At 37.3% G+C, this 12,343-nt stretch overlaps 1 protein-coding gene across 9 annotated transcripts in view; it reads right to left on the bottom strand.

The window, feature by feature from the left end:
* The window catches only part of PWWP3B (PWWP domain containing 3B), a 44,951-nt gene extending 34,255 nt beyond the window's left edge, over window positions 1–10,696 (bottom strand). For 5 of the 9 annotated variants that reach the window (XR_008616377.1, XR_003677920.2, XM_028482814.1 and 2 more), the window contains exons 1-2: window positions 2,823–2,861; window positions 424–609 (exon numbers count right to left, since the gene is read on the bottom strand). The gene's annotated coding sequence lies outside the window, so the exon portion shown is untranslated. Of the gene's footprint in view, window positions 1–423; window positions 610–2,002; window positions 2,085–2,822; window positions 2,862–6,620; window positions 6,703–7,575; window positions 7,762–10,609 lie in introns of those variants that run through there. The other 4 variants (XM_028482811.1, XM_028482813.1, XM_007103210.3 and 1 more) reach the window with 4 other exon arrangements.
* Window positions 10,697–12,343: the final 1,647 nt, after the last annotated feature.

Here is a 12,343-nt window from a genome sequence, read left to right as displayed (position 1 = left end):
AGAAGGGCAGTGCAACCTGGACTGGGGCTGCGTCCTGTGTCTTCTGTATTATTTCTTCATAGGAGCTTAACACATTTAATTCTTTCCTGCTTAGAATCTGTGGTTTTCATTTAAAAAGTATGGTCACTGGACCAGAATCAAAGCAAATTGCATCTCCCTCCCAAGAGGGAGGAGATATGGGGATATATATATATATATATATATATATATATATATATATATATATATATATATATATATGTATAGCTGATTCACTTTGTTATAAAGCAGAAACTAACATACCATTGTAAAGCAATTATACTCCAATAAAGATGTTAAATAAATAAATAAAAATAAATTCATCTTTTCAAAAAAAAAAGAAACAAATTACACTCCATATTCTCAATTTAACCATGTTTTAACATGAGATGGGAAGAGCCTTACCCAATGTCACGTGGATCGTGCAGGGTCTGGCCCTGTGATCCGGTTGTTTTTATTCTCACTTCAACTGCTTGTCCAGCAGAGCCTTCTCCCTGCTCGGCACTTTTGTGGTTGCGCTGCCTTTCTGAGGCTCAACTGGCATCACATGCAGATCCCCCAGGTCGTGTACATCTCTGATATTAACCTAAGCTGTCCAAAAGGAGACAGGGAATCAAACCAATTAAATGTAAAAGATGTAAAGAAACTTCCCTACCAAAACTTTAGCAGGCATGTCATTCTGAAACACAGGAATGAGATGAAATCTCATGTGTGATGTAGATGACTTATTTTCCTTCTTGTTCTTGTTATTTGAAATGTTCTTTGTGACACAGTTATGTTATTAGGTTCATGCTAAAATCATCCCTCTAGTGAAAAGTATGCTTTGGGGACAGGAAAGAAGGGAAATAACAATTGACTTGTTTCTTCTATAGGCCAAATCTGTGTAGCTTTGTTTTCAAAATGTTTCTGTTTAGGTCCCCACATCAGTCCTCGTGTAGGGCTTTTTCTTCTAGGCATGTACAATTTTTTCAATGGAACTACAATCACATTCTACATGTTGTCTGATAGTCTGCTAACATAAAATACATTTCATGGCATTGTTTCCTTACTTCATAAAAATAGTTGCCTAGAGAAAACATGGAAAACCCTACAAGCGCCATCTTGTGACCAGTACCAGAGCTGCATCCTGTTAATACTAGATCCTTCTTAAGGGAGAAGGGTGGGAACTTATATCCTGGCAAGCCAGCAATTTTCTCAGGCTTCTAGAATATACCATACTCAAATTTAGGGTTTTGTTATGCATCACACAAAAAATGGAATGCTAATGTCTTTAGTTGCAATGGTCTGACAAAAAAATTGCATGTTTACTGAAAATTGAAAAGATAAGATTTTTAAAAAGAAAGTATAATTCTGGAAAAATGATCAATATTATTACTTCTTGAGTATCTTTCAATATTTTTCTTTACATATATACATGAATATATATAACTTCAAACCAGCTTTTTACCGTGCTCAAGCGCACAGTTTGAAAGTTTTTCCATATTAATAAGTATTTTCAATGTGACTTTGTTTCAATCAATTCAAATGTAATTTTCCCCCTAATTTGTAACATTTTACCTCAAACTTTTTTTCTGATATTGTTAAGAAATGACTAAATATGCGTTAAGAATTATTTTATAATAGAGATAATAAGGACTGTCCTGTCTCTCACACTATACAAATAATCCCATTTAGTGTAGGTACCCTTCTATTTTTTTGGTGTTGTTACACATATTGTATTAACACAGTCCTCTATCTTTAAATGACCTAATATGGTGTTTGCCATTCTGCAATTTGCATTTTTCAGCTAGTACTACTTCTCAGACATCTTTTCAAATCGCTACATTTTCATACTTTTGTCAGCTATTTAACGTTCAATTGTAGTTGTATGGATGCACCACGTCACATAATATTTTTAAAACTGCTAGTAGAAATAAACCAAATCCTCTCTCTGTCTCACTCTTAAAAGATATAGAAAAATGGTTATTGCTGACCATGGCCATACCTGTGGTCTGAAAGAATGAGTTGCAAGGAGGACACAGGCAGGGCTGTAGCCAACACAGCAACCAGGCTACGCGCTTGATCAGGTCCAGGAAAATTTCCACTATCGGCAAGACTGGCGGGGGTGGGGGGCGGTATGTCTGAATGTCTGTGTTTGTCTGTGAATGCTTATGTGTCTAAAACTAAATGGGTACAATTTGTTTCAGCTTCATTTTGCTCTACTAATTATAAAAATTATCATGGAATAAAACAGTCCTAAAAATGCTGAAACTGGTTAAAATATATTTTGAAATCCCCAGAAATCTGAACACTCCAGAGATGCTGACTATTAACATGGGAATCTAGTTCCCTCTGTAAGAAAAATGCACATACTTTTTACAAATGTTATCACTCAACAGCATATCTGAATCCCTTCCACGTTCGTTGTACATTTATATTTGTGGTTGTATGTGTCAAGCACTTTTTATGGTTACATTTTTCTATCAGTTATTTTTTTGTAGAATAATAAATGTTTAAATATAATAAAATCTGTAACAAAGACAGAAACATGGAATGCCATGTAAAAAATTAACATGAACAGCATGCCTCACTTAAGTCTTAATTTAGATGCTGTAATCTGATCGCCCATTCCCACACTGTGGACTTCAAAAAATATCGGGAGAAACTGAATTTTCCAGGGGACTGATTCTGTCACAGTAACAGGAATTTCCCCCAAACTATATTCTATTCCCACCTCTCCCAGGCAACAGTCTCTATTTTGTTCACCGTAACACTAAAGCCCGAAGAAATTCCCAGAAAAAAACTAGCTTTAAGACAGCCATTACCTTGAAGCTTCTTGTCAGCTGCAGCCTCGTGAAATGTAGCCCCTCCCCCAAGAGTGGCCAGGCACAGCTCACATCCAAGCTTCTCAGAGGATGCTCCGCCCCCCTCCCTGTGATGGGGAAAGCAGGGGGCCTTTCCCTCAATTAGAGGGAGGAGAATCGCCAAGTTAACTGAAATTCACTTAAAGGGGAAAAACGTTCATTTTTAAAGGACTTGAAAGAGAAATGGCAATATGTGTCTCTTTCATTTCCATTCAAACCACAGGGGTAGGTGATTTCCTGAAGAGAAATAGCAAATCCCTTTATCATATAGTAAAGACGCAGTTGAAAATATCTCTTACATATTTTTCTTGCCTTTTCTGGTAACATTTCTACAAATTATTTTAAGACTCAGCTGGTCAAGGTCCACTAAAAGACCACACAAAGGTCTTTGTGATTGCAGTGAATTAATACATTATTTTGTGGAGAATTAAATCTCTACAATTTTAATTCTTCTGGCCCTGGGACATGATATGTCTCTTTTGTACTCAGTTTGTCTCCTTCATCCTTCAGAAAGTTTCAGTTTTTTTCAAGTAAAGTCATCTTTTAAAACACAAAACATCAACCAAAATCCTTAATGAGGAGAGATATGAGAGATATGTATCTGAATATACAAAAACTGAAAAAAAAACTACTTATGGTAAAAAACACTATAAAGCACAGTTGAAAACATAAGAATAAACTTGACAAACTGTTTTCCATTCAAAAAACAGCTCTAAAGTAGCTCTTACAAATTAATAAGGAAAAAAAGTGAGGTTAAAAAATGAGCAAGGGACATAAATAGACAATTTACAATATTCTGAGGGAAAAATTCTTACCCACTCCTACATTTACTTTCCTGTGAGCAAGCACATGCAGTGCAACTACATCTCTGCAAGGGTATCTCTGTCCTTCTTGTACAGTTGCAAACCTCCAGGCTGTTTGGTAAAATTGTTTAAATTTGTTGTTTTAAAGGCTGCTTGACTCACAATAATCAATGCCCTGCAACTTACCTTCACCTTGTACTAAAGCTGACGTTTAGGCTTCCATCTGCAACTTCATTTGTTTTTTTTGTTTTCTTGGTTTCTTTGTTTTTTGTGGTACACGGGCCGCTCACTGTTGTGGCCTCTCCCATTGTGGAGCACAGGCTCTGGACGCACAGGCTCAGCGGCCATGGCTCACGGGCCCAGCTGCTCCGCGGCATGTCGGATCTTCCCGGACCGGGGCACAAACCCGTGTCCCCTGCATCCGCAGGCGGACTCCCAACCACTGCGCCACCAGGGAAGCCCACTTCATTTGTTTTATATCAGTTTGTTCAATTTGTTCAGTGGAGAAAGGGAGGTGCTATTCAGTGGGGCTCCTCAAAACCCAAACATCCAAAATAAAAATTAAAACTAAACAATCCATAAAGATACTCACCTCCCCTAATAAAGAGATGCAAACATAGACAGCAATGAGATTTCACTTTTCTACCTAATTTGACTTATAATGAGGCCAACAAATGATACAATGGAGAGGTGACAAGAGAGTGAGGAAATGGGCACTCTTGCTCACGTGCAAGGTCACAAAGCTGGGAAGACGGCAAAACAAAATCAAAGCCAAAGTCTTATCAGAATCCCAAACAGAAAGATGTGTTCTCTCTCCACCAGTACTCACTGCCTCCTGGGCTTGGAATCCTGTCTCTTGAGTAGAACCAAGGATGATGTCATTCACTTTCAGATTGTAGGGGAATTAGTGAATGTAACCTCCAGTGAGTGTCAACCTATGTCCTTCCTGGTGAACACACTGGTGAACCACAATAATTTTCAATAATTACCGTACTTATCTATAACTCTCCACCTCTCACACAAATTAAAAATATATTTCTGCACTATGCTCTTGCACTGACCATATCTGCATTATAGTTTCACCTAGCCATAGAGTAGTTACGATCTGTCTCTTTTGTGTTGCAGGGTCCTGGCAGTTCAACGTCTGAAAATCATTTGTTATGCAGGGAAATGCCCATTTCATCCTATCCTCATTTACAAGTGGCAACTTCTTGTTCTTGTGCTTTTGTTGTTTGCAATTTCTAATTCAATATCCTCTTTTATTGAGCTTTTTTGTTCACAAAATATTCAAGAAATTAAGAGTTACATTTAGATTTTTATTGCCTTTAACCTAGGGGTGATGTTTCCCAGGAAGTATGTAGCCAAAACCTACATACTGCCAGTGGATCATTCTGAGGGTTAGTTCTCTTAAGATAATGTTATGCTAATTCAAACACAAAAAATTATAAAGTGTAGGTAAAGTTGGTGAGGCCCTCACAACCCCACCCGTCATCACAGTGAACAAGTAAACACAACTCTCTTGAGTAGAACCAAGGATGATGTCATTCACTTTCAGATTGTAGGGGAATTAGTGAATGTAACCTCCAGTGAGTGTCAACCTATGTCCTTCCTGGTGAACACACTGGTGAACCACAATAATTTTCAATAATTACCGTACTTATCTATAACTCTCCACCTCTCACACAAATTAAAAATATATTTCTGCACTATGCTCTTGCACTGACCATATCTGCATTATAGTTTCACCTAGCCATAGAGTAGTTACGATCTGTCTCTTTTGTGTTGCAGGGTCCTGGCAGTTCAACGTCTGAAAATCATTTGTTATGCAGGGAAATGCCCATTTCATCCTATCCTCATTTACAAGTGGCAACTTCTTGTTCTTGTGCTTTTGTTGTTTGCAATTTCTAATTCAATATCCTCTTTTATTGAGCTTTTTTGTTCACAAAATATTCAAGAAATTAAGAGTTACATTTAGATTTTTATTGCCTTTAACCTAGGGGTGATGTTTCCCAGGAAGTATGTAGCCAAAACCTACATACTGCCAGTGGATCATTCTGAGGGTTAGTTCTCTTAAGATAATGTTATGCTAATTCAAACACAAAAAATTATAAAGTGTAGGTAAAGTTGGTGAGGCCCTCACAACCCCACCCGTCATCACAGTGAACAAGTAAACACAACTCCTGTCTCTTGCCACCTCTGACTAATTCAGGTTAGAGAAACAGAGCTGAAGTATGACACAGCTCTTCCTGTGATTAACAAACAGAGAGAAAGGAAACTGTCTGCATCAGGGGCTCTAAAGAAAGAAGCCATCATTCTTCCAGACACATATAACAGAAGGGTCAGGTTGGATCAAAATTATTCCATTCACCAATCTGAGTAAAGGACATCAAAGTTTCTTTGGTGAGGAGATATGGATTTCTGTCTGTAGAACCCAATGTCTAGTCTTGGGTTTTGTCACAGAGGCATTATGACAGAGTTACGTTTTTGACGCGTTCAAACAGGCAGGCAGGTAGGCAGACAGTTGTGGGTTTGAGACCTTTACTAGCTCAGTGGAGAGAAAATTTTCAAATCCTTGATAACTATGCTAACTTGTCATGTCCCCATGACTCACAAGCATCTCTGACATTAACCTAGGGTGTCTAAATATTAAACCACATTTAATGGTACAATAATAAAAAAATAGTTTAGTGGCTGTCTAAATGTGCAGTGAGAGACCGATGAGACAGGAAGGAGGAAAAGGGGGAAAAGAAGTCCTAATTTAACCACAGGGAAACTGAATTTGCACATGTTCAGTTAGTGCACTGGGATATAGACAAGGACTCAATCAACAGATACACAATGTGCTGGAACATTCCTCAGGACCCTGGTCTGGTTCTAGCTGCCTGGTTTTCTAGAAAATCAGTGTTTATGAAGAGCCCTTAACTTTACTGCGTTAGGGTTAGTAAACGGCTCTCACCTGCTGTAGCCTCTTTTTATCCTCTGAAACTTCACAGAGTAGCTTGACTAAAGTGTTTTCAATGGGCGATAACTGGATTAGACTGAAATACGGCAAAAGAGAAAAGGGATCAGATAAGAAGTTTACACTCTTAAGCAGAAAGAACGTGGGCAATGAGGATGGAGGCAAGATACAAATCAGAAAAATAAGTAGTGCATATCAGACAGAGGAGGTTGGAGACATGGACATCTTTTGGGGAGGGGAAGGAAAACAGAGAAGAATTATGATAACACAAACCCAATATCACATCTTTATTATTTCTGTTGTACTGTAAGAACGGAATGCATGTTGGAGGGGCTTTGGAAGTGGCAGGAAAATTATTTGTGTTCCTTGATAATTTGGGCCTTTTAAATCCCACTGGGTTATCACGAGGGAACGCTGGACTTTAATGTTTTCAAAGCTGCTAGTGCTGCCCTGTCTGTCCAAAGCAACCAAAGATCTCATGGACACAGATAGTGAGGTTCAGCATCAATAACCTTATTCAAGCGAGTATGCAGAAGTCTATTCAAGGAAGGCTGTGAGACCTTAAGCAGGTCTTAAGAAATACTTGTAACTATGCTATCTAGCATGTGGTGATGACAACCTAGCAAAGGTATCAAGGATTGTAGAGTCAGGTCATTGGCTGGAACCTCTGGTAGACACCTGAATAGCCTCTTGCACTATTTCTTCATAGTGGTTTTAATACATGAGATATTTCCCCCAAAACTAGAAGCTATGACTTTAATTACAAAACGTTATGGCTGCAAAACCAGGAGCAAAATGAATTGTATCTCAAATTCTCAACCTAACATGATCGTACTATGAAAAGTGACTTTTAAAATGCTATGGCTGCAAAGCAGGAAGCAAAATAAATTATACCCCAAGTTCTCAACATGTTTTTAATGTGAAATATTTCATGAGATGGGAAGAGCCTTACCCAATGTCATGTGGATCGTGCAGGGTCTGGCCCTGTGATCCGGTTGTTTTTATTCTCACTTCAACTGCTTGTCCAGCAGAGCCTTCTCCCTGCTCGGCACTTTTGTGGTCGCGCTGACTTTCTGAGGCTCAACTGGCATCACATGCAGATTCCCCAGGTCATGTGCATCTCTGATATTAACCTAAGCTGTCCAAGGGAATCAAACCAATTAAATGGAAAAGACGTAAAGAAGCTTCCTTACCAAAACTTTAGCAGGCATGTCATTCTGAAACACAGGAATGAGATGAAATCTCATATGTGATGTAGATGCCTTGTTTATTTTCCTTCTTGTTCTTGTTATTTGAAATGTTCTTTGTGACACAGTTATGTTTTTATGTTATTAGGTTCATGCTAAAATCATCCCTCTAGTGAAAAGTATGCTTTGGGGACAGGAAAGAAGGGAAATAACAATTGCCTTGTGCCTTTCTACAGGCCAAATCTGTGAAGCTACTTTTTTTTAATGCTTTCTGTTTGAACTCTCACATCAGTCTTTGTGTGTTTTTTAATTTTAATTTTATAAATGTGCAATTTTTCAACGAACCGCAGTCACACACTACATACTGTCTCATGACCTGTCTCATAATAGAAAATACGTTTCATTGCTTTGTCCACTTCATGAAAATGGTTGCCTGAATTTAGGACACCTGGCAAGCGCCATCTTGTGACTAGAACCAGAACTGCAGACACTCAGGTCCTTGGTCAGGAAGGGTGGGAACTAGAGCCATCCAGAAAGAAGCCTTCTCAGGCTTCTAGACTTTTTCATTAACTTAAGAGTTGTGTGTGTGTTATAGAAAAATGGGATCATATTTCCTCATTTTAACGTTTGTTATTATAATATCTTTCATGCATATTGTATATCTTTCTTCATCTTTCAATTTTTCAAGAAAAAAACCAAATTCCCACAATAATGTTCAAGATATAATGGTTTGCTCTATATATTAACAGATTTTTCTTATACATATTAATAAATGTGCATTTTTTTGAAATCAGACCTTTATCCCTCTTAAGAATATATTTTAACATCTTTCCACATCAATAAATATTTTCTACATCATCTTTTTGTGAATAACTTTTCAAGATTATTCTACATTTCTAAAATTTTTTCTCATTTTCTCACAATGAAAATTATTCAAGCTTACTATTTTAAAAATAAGATTTAAAAATGGAAAAATGGGGCTTCCCTGGTGGCGCAGTGGTTGCGCGTCCGCCTGCCGATGCAGAGGAACCGGGTTCGCGCCCCGGTCTGGGAGGATCCCACATGCCACGGAGCGGCTAGGCCCGTGAGCCATGGCCGCTGGGCCTGCGCGTCCGGAGCCTGTGCTCCGCAACAGGAGCGGCCACAACAGAGGGAGGACCGCATACCACAAAAAAAAAAAAAAAAAAAAAAGGAGAAATGTAATATATAAAAGGTTGAAATGTTCTGTTTCCAACTACACTTATATATCCCCAATTAATAAAGTAGCATGTATATCTCCAAAATTTTCTTACATATAATGTACTAATATTATTACAGGCCATTCTGCAATATGCCTATTTTTAGAGTATACCTTCTACATCCTTTCTTATTTTTGCATTTAGCTCATTGCATTAGCTTATTCTTTTTACAGCTGCATAGTATTCAAAATTATGGATGTACTATCCTACATGACTATTCCATAATATGTTTTAAACATTTTTGAATTATTTCTCAAAAGTACATAAAAATACAAATAAATATCTTCTGCTTGAACCAAAGTCTGTACAATAGTCTAAATATTTGAACTGCAAGAAACGCACAAGCAACCAGATTACCAGCCTTCTCAGATCCATAGAAAAATCCACCTCCAGCTAAAGACAATGGAGTGTGTGCTGGTATCTATTTAAATGTCTGTAACAAAATGGATTTTCCTCTTTCAGCTCCATTATGTGTTTCCCAAAAAAATCTAAAGGTACATAAAATCTAAAGAAGAAAATACTCACCATTCTTTCTCCAACCCCTGAGTTGTTTACTGCTTACATTTGAGTCTACTCCCCTTGATTTTTCCCTCATCATATATATATGTGTGTGTGTGTATATATGTAATTTCAAATAATGTATTCATATATATGTACATATTAGAATACACTATTTTAAATTACATTTATTCACCAACATATTTGAACACGTTTCCATGTTTCTACATGTTTACATATTTTTTTTTGGCAGGTAGTTTTTTTCCCCCATGTTTTTAAATTCTCATCTCAGTTTTTTTTTATGCTGACATAGCTACTCATGCTAAGTGAAATGTGGGAAAAGAAGTGGAAAATCTCTTCTCTTTTTTCCTTAGACATTTATTACTAGATATATTGTTGTGTTTTATTATATCAATATGTCTATTATTCTTCAGTTTATGATCTTACAAATATTTTTCATATTACAGTACAAATAGGACTATATCATTCTTTTGATAGCTAGGTAGAGATGTAGACAGTGATCGTCCTTTGCACATCCAGAAAAAAGCGATCCTCTTAAGACATTGAGTATTCCCTGACAATAAACTAAACTTCTTATTGCCAGAAGTACTTAAATTAGCAGTTATACGTTACTTCAGATTATTACTATACAAACTCCACCAAAACAGTAAGATTTGTTGGAAACACAATCAACAACCAAAGTAATATAAAAAGCCAACACTCCAAACTAATAACTTCATTTTTCATTTGGCATTATCACAATCTTTTTTTTTTCAGAGTAAGGAAGATTAATTTTCAAGTTTTGTTTCATCATTTATCTCTGTTACCATTGCTTTTTGACTGAAAGATAAAATGCCCTATTAGAAAGTCAGATTTTGCAACCTCATGAAGTATTTTTTTCCGCAGGTGTAATCTGATCACCTCCCCCACTTTTAAAGTGTGTACTTTTAAAATATCTGGAAGGAATACAAAATTCAGGTATAATTCCCTCACAGAAACAACGATCTCACAAAACGACACTCCTTTCCCACGACTCCAAAGCAGCAGTCCCTTCTTTTCTCACCTTAACTGCCAAGTCTCCAGAAATCTCCAAAAATAACTAGCTTTTTACGACAGCCATTACCTCCAAGCTTCTTCTCTTCTCTCTTCGGCGGAGGCTTCCGAAGTCTGTATGTAATGCGGCTCCTCCCCCAAGACTGGCCAGGGCCGGCTCACTTCCAAGCTTCTAGAGGATGCTCCGCCCCCTCCCTGTGATGGGGAAAGCAGGAGGTCCTTCCCTCGTTTAGAAGGAGGAGAACCTCCAAGTTGAACCAAAATACAGTTAAAGGAAAGAAATGTTCATTTTAAAGAACTTTAACGTGTAATGGAAACATATGTCTGTTCAATTTTCTTTTACACCCCTAGGGTCTGTGATTTCCTGAAAAAAGAAAAGGAGGTAGCAAATCTCTTTTTCATATAATAAGGATGCAGGTAAAATAATCCTTACATATTTTTTTCAGGCTATCTCTCATACTTTATCTCTGGTAAATTTAAGACCTGTTAGTCAAGCTTCACTAAAAAGCATGCTAAGTGTCTTGATTGCGATTGTAGTGGATTAATAACTTTATTTTAGGGAGAATTAATTCTTTACAGTTTTGAATCTGAACCTGGAACACAATACAGTGTGTCTCTCCTTTCATTCAGGTCTCCTAATACTTCCTTCCTTAGGTTATTTCTAGAGAAAAATCCCCAAACAAAATCTGACCAAACCGAAATTGAAAAAAAGAATCAATCGTAATATCACAATAAACCACAGTCGAAAATCAACCACAAACTTAGAAATGCTTTTCAATGGATATGACAGGGTAAACAAAAATATCCCTAAACTAGCTGTTATATTTCAATAAGAAAGAAATGAACAACATAGTAGAATCAGACAAAGGGTACTAGCAGACAATTCACAATTTTCTTTCCTACTTGTGATATTTACTTCCCTATAACGAAAGTTCAAGCAGTGCAACTTGTGGGCTCTCTCTGCTTCTTCTAGACAAGAAAGGCCTCTAGGTGATGGACAGTTTGCTTAAATCTGGGTTTCTGTTACTCTCATTTTATTCTCTTAATGAGCAATATCCTGCAATTTATTTCACTCTCTTAAAAAAACTGACATTTTGTTTTCATCTGCTATTCTATTTGTTTTATTGCAATTTGTTCATTATTTTCAAGATATGACAGTTGTAAAGTTTTGTGTACCCACTAAGTAACCTCAAAATGTGTAATACTGCAAAAAAATGTATACACATACATCACTCAGCAAGCAAGAAAATTTTGTTTAAAATACCGTATGCTAACGCATATATATGAAATCTGGAAAAATGGTACTGATGAACATAGTGGCAGGGCAGAAATAAAGACGCAGATGTAGAGAATGGAATTGAGGACACGGGGATGGGGAAGGGTAAGCTGGGACGAAGTGAGAGAGTGGCATGGACATATAAACACTACCAAACGTAAAATAGATAGCTAGTGGGAAGCAGCCACATAGAACAGGGAGATCAGCTCGGTGCTTTGTGACCACCTAGAGGGGTGGCATAGGGAGGGTGGGAGGGAGACGCAAGAGGGAGGAGATATGGGGGTATATGTGTATGTATAGCTGATTCACTTTGTTATACAGCAGAAACTAACACAACATTGTAAAGCAATTATACTCCAATAAAGATGTTAAAAAAAAAGATAATTTTGTTTAGTTCTAACAGAAGTGAGAGAAAGTGTGGTCAGCTTTTCTTGAGAATCTTTTAGCATACAAAGCATTTTGATTTCT

Source organism: Physeter macrocephalus, chromosome 21 (assembly GCF_002837175.3).
Source record: "Physeter macrocephalus isolate SW-GA chromosome 21, ASM283717v5, whole genome shotgun sequence".
NCBI lineage: Eukaryota > Metazoa > Chordata > Mammalia > Artiodactyla > Physeteridae > Physeter > Physeter macrocephalus.
Note: the sequence above shows the minus strand (reverse complement) of the source record. Positions and strands in the feature narration are given on the sequence as shown.